Genomic DNA, 14,309 nt, shown 5'->3' with positions numbered 1-14,309 from the left:
CCCTTCACCTGGACACAAAATTTCCAAATGCTTCAGAACACTGTGGTCTCCTATGTTCTGTGGACAAAGATGTTTCCAGTGACTCTACAAGAAAGAAAGAATTAGAACACAGCCCCATATTTATTGTTACTTAACCTGGCTTAAACATATGGTGGAGGAATTTCCTTAGAATCTGCAGATTTCTTGAACACAGGCATCATCTACTTCCTGCCCACCTCCACAACGTCTGCCTGGATAGCATACATGGCTCATTCCACATGGTACCTCATCCAGGATATTCAAGTGTTCGATAAATATACATATACATATACTGTACATTATATATAATATGTAAATACAAATTTTATACATACGCATATGCATATACATATTCATATACATCATATACATATACACAAACACATGCATACACACACACATATATATATATACAATTTCATATAGACATATACATATACACACACGCATACATATATGGTTGAATAGTTGAACAACTGGCCCACATTTTGGTAGATTAAATGAGAAATTTAAGAATAACGATTGTTGAGTTTTCCTTCCCATTTCTTGGAACACATGGCATTGTGTGGCAGTTTCCTCCAAACTGAAACATTCCTTACAGAATGGTGGAGGAGAATCAAGGCACTCAGGAGGTAAACGAAGTACACATGCCTGGGAACTTAGACATTTAGGAGACTCTAGAAGGTTCCTCCCAGGTATATGAAAGGAGAAAATAGCTGGTGGGAGGAGGGTACTGATTGGCAGAGGTGCTGAGAAAAGATTCTTGGAGCTGTTCGGATGCCTGCAAGTTGTACATAAAGTTCCAGAATTGTTGCTTTCATTAGCTGTCTGCTTTGTTGCAATAGACTTTCTGTTGAGGCAACTGCTTTTGAATCATTCCTTATCCTGTAAGTGACCCTTTACCCACATTCCTATTAGTTACCCCAGTAGAAACTCACTGATTCTCTTGATTGGGCGTTATGAAATCTTAATTTGGTCTATCATGAATAACCTGAGTTGAGTAGACTTTGTGTGTGCATGTGAGTGTGCATGTAAGTGTACGTGTGTGTGTGTGTGTGTGTGTGTGTGTGTTAGTGTGTATTAGTGTGGCAGTAGCCTGAGGACTTTCTCAATAGTTCATCTTAATGCCATGTGTGAAACTGGCAAGAAAAAAAAATCTGAATGAGTGAGGACATCTGGAGGCTAAGACCTGCTGTCATCTCTTTGCAATCCTGGGCTCTCCTCTTTTCCGGAACTCAGCCTCCCTTTTTAGAATTTACCAGCTTTATTATTCTCTACGGTGATTTTCCAAGGCTCTTGGCTCACACACTTCCTGAGGACAGTTCCTTTGTGAGGTTTTTCTTGTCCTGCCCTAGATGTTTGCGAGCCTCTCAGCAGCTGTTCCCATTTGATGAAAAATGAGGGGAATAGGCTTTGCAACTGTCTCCAGGATACTTGTGCCTGTGCCCTTTTTGTGTAAATGGAATGTATCTATCATTCCTGCTGTTCAAATTATCACTCCATAAAATCTGCATCAACTTGAGTAGAGATCCTGAAAGATGATTTAGCTTTAATTCTAACAATTACTCAAAAATAGCAGAACTCGTCATTTTGATATATCCAGATTAAGCTTTGTTTTGTGGGAGCTGGGAAAATGGCTGTCAGTAAAATGTTTGCCATACAAGCTTGGAATTGAGATCCTCCAGAACCCAGGTTTGTTTGTTTGTTTGTTTGTTTGTCTGCTTGTTTGTTTTTGTTTTCTTGTTTTTAATGTGTTTCTAGTGCAAGTGCTGAGAAGGTGGAACCAAAAGGACCACTGACCCTGAAAGACCTGACAAGCCAAGTCAATGAGTTCTAAGCCAACTCAATGAGTTCTAAACCAATGAGAGACCCTGTCTCCAAAATAAGGAGGCAGAGTGTCCAAGGAAGACACTCTTGAACTCAAGTATGTGCACCCTCCTGAACACATTCATACACAAAAGCACACAATTATTTTATAGATAAGGGAAAAAGCTTATGGCTTAGATGTGCCTTCTTGGTGTACAAGAAACTCTGGACAGGAAATGGGCAGGGAGAAGAAGGGCACAATCCCATCGTCCTAGCTAGGGATGAGAATTAGTCTCAGACTGGGAACAAAAGTATTGTTTATGCAGCACAGAACCTTCTGGGAAGCTGAGGGACAATCCAAGGATGGAATTTACACACGACAGTAGTTTCCCATCAATTGAAGTGAGGAAAGATAATTGACTCTTGTTTATTTTAATTAAAAAAATACCCAGGTATCCCTGTATATTCACACCCACCAATAAAGGGATCACCTATTTAATCCCCCTGAATAGTCAAGGCACCATGAGATCCAGGGGTTCATTATCAGGACCATCATGTTTTTCCATTGAAGTGTCTACTGGTTTTGTGGAGGCTTCATGCAAACTTGTATGGAAGATCCTTGCTGACCTCTGTGGTAGCTCCACACTCCCATGCCTCTCAAATTCCATTGTCTCAAGAAAACTTAGTCTCTCAACCTAGCAAAAGGGTTTCTGGAAGTTTCTAATTTACGTGCACTATGACAAGTCTAGAGCTTGTCACAAGTAAGGAACTTTCTGCGGAGGGAGCACCTGAGTCTCAGGACTGGTTGAATTTTGAGACTGGGTCTGCATGATTCCCATACAATGTGGCTGAACTGCCAGGTCTGGATCTGGTCTCCTCAACCTAAGCAGAAAGTGTTGTCAAGGGTCATCTCAGTAGCACTCTACCCGCTGTGTGTGTGTTGGAACAGGACTCTCTGGTCACATGAACAAAGATGAAAAGGCATCAAAAAAGTCACAAGCTTCTCTCACTAATTCTGGAGACAGGATTCTTGTGGTCAGCAATTGGTCTATGATCCATTTTGCTGATAAGGGTCCAGCAATATGACTCAGCAGGAAAAAAAAATGCCTTGGCTGCTAATTGTAAAGACCCAAATTCAATATGGAGGGCCCACATTGTAGAAGGATAACAACAATAACCACTCCCACAAGGTATATGACCTCAACACAACTGTCAGTACATGTTCACACTGCCCACAAACACAGATGGATAGATGGATGGATAGATAGATAGATAGATAGATAGATAGATAGATAGATAGATAATATATTAAATATAACAGAAAGGGTGTTCATGTGGGTAGACTAGGGTATTTTCTTACAACATTCCCTTCACCTCAAGGCTTCCCAAGGTGCTTTGCAAAAACCCCAAGAATCTGAGGAGTGTGGTGGCTCTTGTGAAAAGAAGGGACTGGAGAGATGGCACAGTCTTCAGAGCATTTGCTGCACTTGTACAGGACCTGACCTGTGAGTTTGGTTCCCCATATCTGCAACCTACAGCTCACACCTATTCAAAACTTCAGGTCTGGGGCATGCAATACCCTCTCATCTCCATAGACACTGTACTCCTACACACACACACACACACACACACACACACACACACACACACACACACAAAGACATACACATAATTAAAAAAATCAAATAATTTTTCTTTTTTTTAAAAGATGAATAGACAGGAACTGAAAATGTGGAGTCTATGGCCATTCTTATATGCACAGGTCCCGTTATAAAAGTGTGCTAACCCTGTTTCCTTACCCTTTGGGGTTGAATTTAAATGAGATCACATTACATTGGGATGCTTATATTCTAAAAATGTTTCGTGATATTTACAGTTTGGGAAGTAATTTTACCTTTTCATTAACTTGCCTTGATGTCCTCATGAGTTGGGCAATATGTAATTTTACAATCAAAGCACTTTGCTTTGATGTATGAGTGTAGATAGTGAGAGACCTTAGCACAGTATTAACTCTACCAACCACCTAGACAGCCAGTGTGTAATGTTGCATCTTGTCTGTTTTATCCTTCCTTTTCTATGATGAAAGCTTCATGTTTAAACCTCTTCATATCATATCTTACAATGACTGTGTCCTCTCTATTCCTGTGCTAAAGTCAGCACTGTAATAAATATTGCAAGTGTGTTATTATTTTCTGCCATATATATAAACATACACAAAACTTTAAATTATTAATCTCCATTATATTGTATTTATTATGTGGGGGTAGTATGTGTGCCACAGCATAAATATAGAGGTCAGAGGAAGATTTGTAGGAGCAAGTTCCTTCTTTCTTTATGCTACATGGGTCCTAGAAAGTTGAACCCAGACAATCAGACTTGCAGCAGGTGCCTTTACCCACTGAGCCATCTTGCTGGCCTTTGAAAGTTCTGTTTGTTTGTTTGTTTGTTTGTTTGTTTTTGTTTTTCAGGCAGGTGTGTGGAGTGAATTCCATAGCCACTGAGACACAGTATCTTCTCAGCAGATACTTACAATGTATCTCAGGTTTCTCTCATCTGAGCTCTTCTTTTTGTCTCCATTTTTATGCATTTGGTAATTTCATGCACTAACACACTGTATCTACATCACATTCACTCTTGACATCTTTAATAATTAACATTAAACCATATCGATAGTCTAGCGATATGCTTTGAACCAGTTATAATCTTTCCTTCTCATGGTGTAATGCCAACTCTGTAGTTTTTATTTACTTTACACAAGGGTTGTTTTCAATCAACATTGAATATAATTACAACAAACAGCCACTGAAGCTGGGGAGATGGCTCAGAGTGTAAGAGCCATTTGCTGTGCAAGGATAAGGATCTGAGTTCAACCCCATCAAATGACAGATGTGGTAATATAATCCAGTGACTCCAACACTGTGAGAACCGGAGGCAGGAGGATCACTGGGGCTTGTTGGTTACCAGTCTAGCTCCAGGTTCAATGAATAATCCTGGATCAGGAACCAAGGCACAGAGTGATACAGCAGAACATCTGGTGACCTCCTCTGGCTTCTCTGTGTACACAGGTGTGCACATCTGCACACACATATGTACATAAATCAAACACACACACACACACACACACACACACACACACACACACACTCCAGGTCACAGCTCCATAGCCATAATGGTTGTTGTTACATGAGTGCCTCTATTCAAGTTCCCAGAATTCTATGAACACCCTAGAGATAACCACAGAAACTTGTTATTTATATTCAAATTTGTTTCTGAGAAAGGTCTACATTTATCACTGGAGTCTCAAAGGAAAACGGACTTAAAAATTTAAGAACAACTGCCTTGAATGTTTTATAAGGTCCGTGCAAACCATTCCTTATTTCCAAGATCAAAAGTAAAAGAAAGCCAAAACTTTTTAACAGATACCAGATCACAATTTTTTTCACCACTGTGGCCAAAATTGCTAAAGGAAGGAAAATATCTCTTGGCTCATGGCTTGAGAGGAAACAGCCCATCATGGTAGGACAGCACAGTGTCAACTAGTTACATGTCCCACGTGTGCATCAAGTCTCGGTCTAGATTAAAGCCAACTGATTCTCTCTGCAATCCTTCCCTCCACTCCAGTGACACCCTTCCTCCACTTGGGATCCACCTCCTAAAGTTTTCACAACCTCTCAGTCACTGTCCCACTTGTCAATCAGTCATCTTTAACCCTCCACACCCTGCAAGATACACAGGTGCTTCCCACCGGCCCGCTCTTAATCCAGTCTAAGCCCAACTGCCATTGTTACAATGGAAATCTTTTTCAGTCCCTTCCTCAAAAGCCTAGGGCATAGGAGCTGGGGGTTTCATTTGTTTCTTTCATTTTTTTCCATGCCTCATAGCAGGGGTGAACTTTGGTGAAATGCCAGTTATTATGAAACTATAGGTCAACCCATAATGCCACAGGCTCCGAAGGCTTTTGGAGCAAGCTCATGTTCATTTGCAGCTGGTGTTTTTGAATGAGTCTTCATTAACAGAACTCAGTGCTTTTTGAGTTCCTCTGCCCACTCACTGCAAACTTGGAAAGGACTGCCCAATGACAGTTTAGGCTCCCTGAGGGGGGGGGGGGACCACTGTGTTTCTGTCATAGTGCCATTCTGCTTAAACTTCTGACCAGAGAAGCCTGGAGTCTGAGAAAGTCACCCATAGTGGGTGCACAGCTACACATGCTCTGTGTGGTCCTCCATACATCAGATTGCAGGTGCCCTCAGACATGGCTTTGGTGGGTGGATGGGGAGTCTGCCTCAGACTTCATGTTCACACCGTCCCCAGCTCTCTCTTGAGTCTAGAGCATGGCTGAAATTTTCCCTTAAATCCTCTACCCTTTTTTATTTAAGCTGAATGTTCTTCTATTCTGGGGCTCTTACATCAGAGAAACAGTAGCAGCACAGATTACAAAAATGGCCAGTGGTTTTATGACTTCTAGCTCTCAGTCACTGTTCTCAGCCCTACGTCTATTGGCCTGGTCATTCATTCTTTATGGAGTCAACAAATACTTGCTGAGTCAAAAGCACGAGCCAAGCAGCTTGGAGTTGCTGGAAGCAGTTGAACGTGGACTACGGATACCTTCTCATGCCCCGTCAAAGGGAAAGCAGCTGGGAAACACACAGTAACTGACAAACGTAGACTTGCATTTGTAACCAGAACTGGCAGAGATCTGGGAGTAACTTCACAAGTAAGGAGGATACAATGGAAGAACTGAATTGGTGCCAGGAAAAAGAGTAAGCTTCCTCTTGATTTCTGCTTTTCTCAAGTTATCAAAATATACATATATTGAATGTATAAGCAATTAATTTATTGCTGTGTATTTTGGCATCCTTTACATCCTTATATATAGTCTCTCCCTCGGTCTCTTACTTTTCCCCTGTGATGTTTTTAAAGAACTTAGGTAGCATTTTCTGTATATTTTTTACCATGCATCCTCCTCTTGCCCTATCTCTCTGATGTAGAATTAAAGCCTTAGTTTCATCAGAATAGGCACAGTGTCTACTCTGTTTATCATCTGGCTCAGATTAAAAAGTGATTTTCACAATCTTTTATCCATTAGCTATCTGAGCTGTATATACATAAGTATCTGTGTGTACATATATATTAAAAATTACAAATTATATATGGACAAAATTATGGTTGCTGAATTCTTTCACTCCATTTACCATTTTTAAACTGTTAAACTTTGTTCTCTCTCAGCTGTCAGTGCCAACCAGTGAATTTTTCTTATGTGTTATTGCTTGATTTTATTATGAACATAAGCATTTAGCCCATTAGGTTTTTTAAATTTGTCTTGTTTTCTGGTCCTTGGAGTTACTCTTACAGTGTCCCATACATTAAGCCTCATCACGTTGGTTCCTGAGGGTGATACGATACATACTGTAAGTGATCGTCACCTCTTTACTTTCTCAATTGACAAGAAAGTCTAGGGTCCTCTTACATTAATACATTTACTATTCCAAACTTAGAATCAAGCATGTTTTGGAGAATATTGGTTTATTTCAATTAGACCATTATATGTAGAGCTATGGTATAGGATGCTTCTGGGCAGATTATTATCTTGCCACAGCATTTCTCATAGGCAGAGCTCAGAAATCAAGAACAGGGAAGAAAAATAATTGCCATTCACGTGTCCCTTCCAAGTCATATTATAAGGCCTCGGCTTTTATTTAACTTCTCTGATTTCATATTTACACCCCATTTCTCCTCTGATGAAACTCATGTCTCCTAATAGAGTGCTAGGCTCTAGCATGCAATCTATTTATAATTACATCAGACACGCATGGCCAGTCCTGCTTTTATGCTCATTGTGATAATTGAAAACTACTGAGGCTTCTCCACAATGCCTGTTGTCCTAAAGATAGAGTCCCTGCCTCGGCGATGTCCTGACAGAACACTACATATCTACGGCAGCTGAAATTCCACTTCTCTGGTTATGACGGCAGTTTCTCATGCACTTTAGTTCATTTTTTCCTTTTCTCAGAGGCTTTCTGAATTGCATGTTTGTAAGCATGGGTGTAGAATGTAAGCAGATGACGGAAACGGAAGAGGAATCTGGGTGTCTTCCTGGTATCCAAGGCCTTCCGGTACCTGAGCTAGAAGGTTGTGATCCTGAATCACTCACCTGTGAGCTCTCAGGGCAGGGGCTGATCCTGCTGTCTTCAGGGGATGGCCTATGGCAGCAGAACTGTTTTTCTCTAAAGGGTACGGCAAGCCCTGCATTGGTCAGGATTTTTTCAATTATTGAAAACAGTTAACTTCCAACAGAAACAGAGCTAAACAAAAGGCCTTACCTCTCTTATAACCACATTGTAGATTGCATTCTTAAGAATAATAGTGAAATTCCTTAGGGGGTCTGGCTTTTATCATCTTCATGTATCTCTCTGCCCCACACCCTATGAAAGCACAGAAAAACACAAACACCCATACACACAAACACACACAGATATACACCTCCCTCACACACTCACCTACAAGTACATTCACATACTCATACAATACACACACTCATCTACACATACACACACACACACACACACACACACTCATACCTACTCTTTCATACACACACACACATACTTGCCTACTCACACACAGACACAAAGATTATATACATATGCACATTTTATACACATACATACACACAAATTCACATAAACATGCATAAACATGAACAAGTATGGTATACACACACACACACACACACACAAAACAGTACTTCTGTAAGTTTATAACTGGCACCAGTTATAGGGTTATTGGGGGATCCCGTGTCTGCTTTGCCACAGGGCTCAGGCAGGACCTGGGAAGTTTGACCATGCTTACACCACAGCCATCTCCAGGTCCCTGTCAGGCTATAAGGAAGCCACAGGACATCACTTGGGAGTGGGAATGCACAGTCTGAGGCAGGGGACACAGACAGAGCTGGTTTAGCCATCCTTGGGCTTGCAAGGAGGCTGGAAGCATCGGATTTTCAGGCTCACGTGCCATTAGAAGCCATAGAAGGGCTGAGAATGGAGTTGAGTGAATTTGTGTGTATAAATATGGACATTCTTCCTTTGTTGGTAGGAGTGCAAACTTGTACAACCACTCTGAAAATCAATCTGGTGGTTTATCAGAAAATTAGAAATGGTGTTGCCTGAAGACCCACTCCAGGACATACACCCGCAAGACGCTTCATCATACTGCAAGGACGCGTGCTCCATTACGTTGACAGCAGCTTTATTTATTGTACCAAGAAACTGGAATCAACACAGACGCCCCTCAACCAAGGAACTGGTACAGAAAATGTGGTTCCTTTTCACAACAGAATACTACTCAGCTATTAGAAACAAGGACATCATGAGTTTTGCAGGCAAATGGATGGATCTAGAAAATATCATTCTGAATGCATTATCCCAGACCCAAAAGGACATGTATGGTTATGTACTCATTTATAAGTGGATATCACCTATGAAGTACAGGATAAACATGCTCTGCTCCACAGACCCAAGAAACCAATACAGGAAGGAAGTCCCAAGTTAAGATGTTTGAATCTCACTTAGAAGGGGGCATAAAATATTCACAGGAAGCAGAGAGAAGGAAGGGACTGGGGAGGGGAGGGGATAGGAAGGAGAAAGGAGGTTCAGGATGAAGGATGTGAGGAGACACAAGAGGGCCTGACCCTGTAGAGACTTGATACGCCAGCAAGGGAGAATACCCAGGGGGGACTTCTACCCTCCCAGAGGAGAAGGGGAATGGGGAGAGGGACTGTGTGTGGGGGGGCTCGGTGACTGGCATGTACAGTGAATCAGTAAATAACTGGGAGAAAAATAACAGAGTCTCTGGGAAGGCACTTGAGATACTCTTTAATCTGAAGGTTTGTGTGTGTGTGTGTGTGTGTGTGTGTGTGTGTGTGTGTGTGTGTGTGTGTGTGCGCGCGCGCGCGCGCGCGCTTCTTGTTGTTGTTGGTGGTGGTGGAGATGGAGGTGGTGGTAGTTTTTGTTTGTTTTTGTTTGTTTTTGTTTTTTTTTTTTTGTTTTGTTTGTTTTCTGTTTGGTTCCTTCTTCCTATTTGGGTAACTGGGATTGTATGCTGACTGGTATTTATGTTAATTTGCCACAAACTAGAATCATCTGAAAGGAGGAAACCTCAATTAAGGAAATACCTCTTTTAGATCAGGCAGTAGGCAAGCCTGCCCTGCCTTTTCTTAGCCAATAATTGCTGGAGAGCCATGACCAGTGTGGGTGGGTCCAACTCTTGGCTGTGCGTCCTGAGTTCTCTAAGAGGGCAGACTGTTCAAACCATAAGGAGCAAGCCAGTGAGCAGCACCCCCGCATGACTTCAGCATCAGCTCCTGCCTCCAGGTTCCTGGCTTTGTTTGAGTTCCTTCCCCGAACATTTGGAGGTGGCCTAAAAGTTGGAAGATGAAATCAGCCCCTTTCTCCCCGAATTGTTTATCGGGGAGATGATGTTTTATTATAGTAATAGAAACCCTAATTAAGATGGAAATGCTAGTAAGTCTTGTGGCATGGATATCATCTACCTCCATGTCTTCCATTTATAAAATGGGGACTAGGACCTAGGAGCATTTACAAACCAGATCATTTAAAAAGATTTGAATTCAGTTTCAGTTCCAGAAGTTTGTGGTTCTAAATTTAACTGCTCTCCCTGATATATTTCTTGTAACTAACTCAGAGACATTTATGAAGTATGTACCTCTCATCCAAAGAAGTGATCTCTTGTGTGCTTAAAATGAGGCCATTTATGGGGTCCCTTTCTGCTGGAGTCCATACTCTTAGATAATAGAACTAGAGATAGAGTCTGAGCTTCCTCAGACAAGCTTATAAAGTGTCAAGGCAGAAACAGTAATAAGGTTAGTGCCAAAATAGACACTTTTTATAACTTTACTGACTGGTTTCGTGTGTCAACTTGACACAAGCTGGAGTTATGGAGAAAGGAGCCTCCCTTGAGGAAATGCCCCCATGAGATTCAGCTGTAAGGCATTTTCTCAATTCATGATCAAGGAGGGAGGGCCCCTTGTGGGTGGTACTATCACTGTGCTGGTAGTCTTGGGTTGTATAAGGAAGCAAGCTGAGCAAGTCAGAGGAAGCAGTAAGCAGCAAGCAGCATCCTCCATGGTCTCTGCAATCAACTTCTGTCTCCAAGTTCCTGCCCTGTGTGAGTTCCAGTCCTGACTTACTTTAGTGATGAACAGCAATGTGGAAGTGTAAGCTGAAAAACCCTTTCCTCCCCAACTTGCTTCTTGGTCATGATGTTTTGCTCAGGAATACAAACCCTGACTAAAACAATATCCTAGTTTTACATTTATTTATTTGGTTGTTTGCTTATTTTTAAAGACTTTCAGTTTTAATTAATTATGGTGTGTGTGTGTGTGTGTGTGTGTGTGTGTGTGTGTGTTATGTGTACATGAGTGTAGGTGCATGAAGAGTTCAGAAGAGGGTAGTGGGTAATGGATCTCCTGGAGCTCAAGTTACAGGTGGTTGTGAGCTGTCTGACCCAGGACCTGAGAACTGAACTTGGGTCCTCTACAAAAGCAGTACTCGCTCCTACCACTTGGGTTTCTTTAAGACCAGGATACATGTAGCCCATGCTAGTCTCAAACTCATTATGGACCCAAATATAGCCTTATAATCGTACTAATTTTCCTCCCACCTTTCCCCGTATTCTAGATGGATTAACAGGCACATGCCAGCAGGCCTGGCTCATAGCTTCTCTTATTTTGCATTGTTCTAAACTCAGGTGATTCCTCTTTACTTTTGAACCGGCCTAATCTTCTTACTGTTGCCACTATTAGGTTTCTAAAAATTACAATTATCATTTCTGTGTTTCAGTTGTTTCATTGCCATTCTGGGGGAAATAATCCCTCTCAGACTTGCAGCGATATGAGAGAAAAGAAAGCAACAGGGGAGACTTGAAGGGACAGTGTGATATAAGTACAATTTCAGTGTTAACTATGACCAGTTACGCTTACGTCCCAAGGGGAAATGATGCTTAAATAATTGTCTGACACTGGAATGACATCATCTAAAACCAATATCTGATCAGGGCTGTGTCTTTTGATTTTGGTACTACTCACCCCAGAATGATAATCCACCCATTAACTTTTAAGAAGGGTCAGATGCCTTCTGTCCAGCAAATGTCTTCAGGGCTCTATTCCTAGTGTCTTATTTTTGGAAGTCTAGGTATGGAACTTGCCAATTAGTATGGCAAGAATTTTTTACTGAACTGTCCAATCTTTTTATGAACTCTAGAAAAGACAAGGGGGTCCCAGAAAGAGCCTGATATTGGGTGAAGCACAGAAGCACAGGGAGCTGTCACATGGGCCATCACTGCTATTTATCAGTGACTTGGACAGAAAACATTGACCACATTTTCAGAGGACACTGCATAAAACAGCCAAGTAGCTCCTCCTATGTGCACTGAAGTCAAATTGACCCAGGATAAATGACAGCTCCTACATCTGTCACCTACATTTCTATCTCTTCAGGCAATGTGGTTATTTTGCCAGTAGGGTCAACTAGAATTTGCTGGAAGGGACTCACCAGCTTACAACTAGGAGATTCTTCCTAGCAAAAGTAGCTTGTATTCTCCTGGATCTACGCCATCTAAAACCAAAGGAAGAAACCATGAAGGTCAAAATCCAGGTCTATTTACATATGTATGCTGAATTTTAATTTGCACAAGAATCTGACTTCCAAGTGTGATAATGGTAGTGGATGCTTGCCAAGATTCAGAGGTCCCTGGTCCACTCTGTGCCCCCCCCCCCCAGATCACATCCTGGGACTATGTTCTCTTCAGGTGACCACTGACCACAGTGAGAGGCTTCTGGTTGCTATGGACTGGGAGACCCAAGACTAGCAAGGAGAGGAATCTGTAAGTCACATCCTGTGGATTCAGAATGAGAGAGATGGAGCTGTTTGGTGACAAGAAAAGAGCAACACCGGGGTTTGTAAGGTCCATGATAAGCACATCTTTTTGTGAGCATTCAGTGCTATAGTCAGAATCAATAGTCTACAGCTTCCAAGAGGGCTTAGGCTAGATCTCGTGAAGACTGATGACCTAGCACATAAAAGGCTCTGGGTTCTATCCCTGACATTAGAAAACAAATAATAAGGGAAACCATTGCTAAAACGAAATATAAAGAAAATTGAACACTGAATGTAACTTTAGCCTTGTGTAAAAGTCACAGAAGGACTCTGGCATTGTCTGTTATGTGAGAAGTACTTGGTCACTTTGAAAGATTCAGGCTTTCAAATGTATGTAAACATTCTTTTGCCTGTTTTCCCTTTGACTCACCCAGCCTCTATGCTAAGACATACCTTTTGGACTATGTTTCACACCCTTCCTTGAAGGTCCTAGTGTTGGATAGATTGCCACCATTTCTAAGATTAATTAACAGTTCTGGCCCTCCCCCCTCTTCCTTTGTTCTCTTTTTTGTACCTCCCTCAAAGTAGCCTCAGAGTATAGACTTCGAGTTGAAACTCAGTCAATGAGAAATAGCCATGTCCCCTTGCATTAGCTGAAACGTAGAAGCCATGGTGGTCAGGTGTCCTTGCTCTCTACCTTCTGCAAAGAACCAAAGTTTGCTTTGTAGCAATAATTAAATTTGTATGGTTATCATTGGTGTTTCATCCACTTCTCTCTACAACAGTTGCTTATTCTCTTCCCTTTCCCAGGTGACTTCACTAGCTTGACTCCCAGTAATCCTGTATATGAGGGTATATGGCTTAGAGTGAGATAGTACACACATAAGGCCCAGGCAGAGTACCTGATCCATGTTCATTAATTGCTGACTATGGTTTCTGTTTCTGGCAGTCATTAGACTATAGTATAGGTTAAGGGGAAAGCTCGGTTTGTAGAGTACTTGCCTGGCACAGGGGTGCATACCTGAATCTCAGCTCTTTGGAGGTGGAGTCACAAGGGCTGAGTTCAAAGTCATCTTTAGCTACATTGAACTACAGCCCAGCCTGTACTGTATGAGGTCACAAAAGACTATAGAACACAATGGAAGTCTGGATGTTTCAAATAATTGTTGCTAGGCATTATTTTAAAAAGGTAGAAAATAAAGATTCTAGAAGGTATTGGAACATGAGGATGGCATGGCTTTATGAAGTCCATCTCTGTATCCTTCTTTAGGTAGCTGTGCTTTCCATGACGCTCGTTCCTTTCCTTGTTTCCTTGGTTTGATTGCTTGTTTTTGTTTGTTTGTTTGTTGTTTTGTTTTGTTTCTTCTTTCTTATAGTCCTTGTCCAAAGAGCCTATTTAGGCAACTGCTGGACCAGGCTTAGCAGCTTTCCCATACTATATCTATTTAAAATTACTCAAACAAACCCTGAATAGCTTTTTAATAAGCCACTACTTCATGTCCTATTAAAATGACTGACAGAGAGCCTTTAGGTATAGGTTTCTTGGCATTATCACCTCTGATCCTTGTTTTTTGCTGATTGGTCAGAACTATA

General features: G+C 41.5%; 1 long non-coding RNA gene across 5 annotated transcripts in view; it reads right to left on the bottom strand.

Annotated features, from left to right (window-relative positions):
- LOC102553022 (uncharacterized) overlaps nt 1-13,812 on the bottom strand; it is a 63,688-nt gene extending 49,876 nt beyond the window's left edge. For 2 of the 5 annotated variants that reach the window (XR_015631222.1, XR_015631224.1), the window contains exons 1-3: nt 13,738-13,812; nt 12,393-12,455; nt 1-84 (exon numbers count right to left, since the gene is read on the bottom strand). This is a non-coding gene — a long non-coding RNA (uncharacterized LOC102553022). The remainder of the gene's footprint in view (nt 85-12,392; nt 12,456-13,737) is intronic. The other 3 variants (XR_015631221.1, XR_015631223.1, XR_015631225.1) reach the window with 2 other exon arrangements.
- Between the last annotated feature and the right edge of the window lie 497 nt (nt 13,813-14,309).

This window comes from Rattus norvegicus, chromosome 10 (genome assembly GCF_021556685.1).
Source record: "Rattus norvegicus strain SHRSP/BbbUtx chromosome 10, alternate assembly SHRSP_T2T, whole genome shotgun sequence".
NCBI classification, from domain to species: Eukaryota; Metazoa; Chordata; class Mammalia; order Rodentia; family Muridae; genus Rattus; species Rattus norvegicus.
The sequence above is the reverse complement of the archived record's forward strand: the minus strand, read 5'-3'. Positions and strand labels throughout refer to the sequence as shown.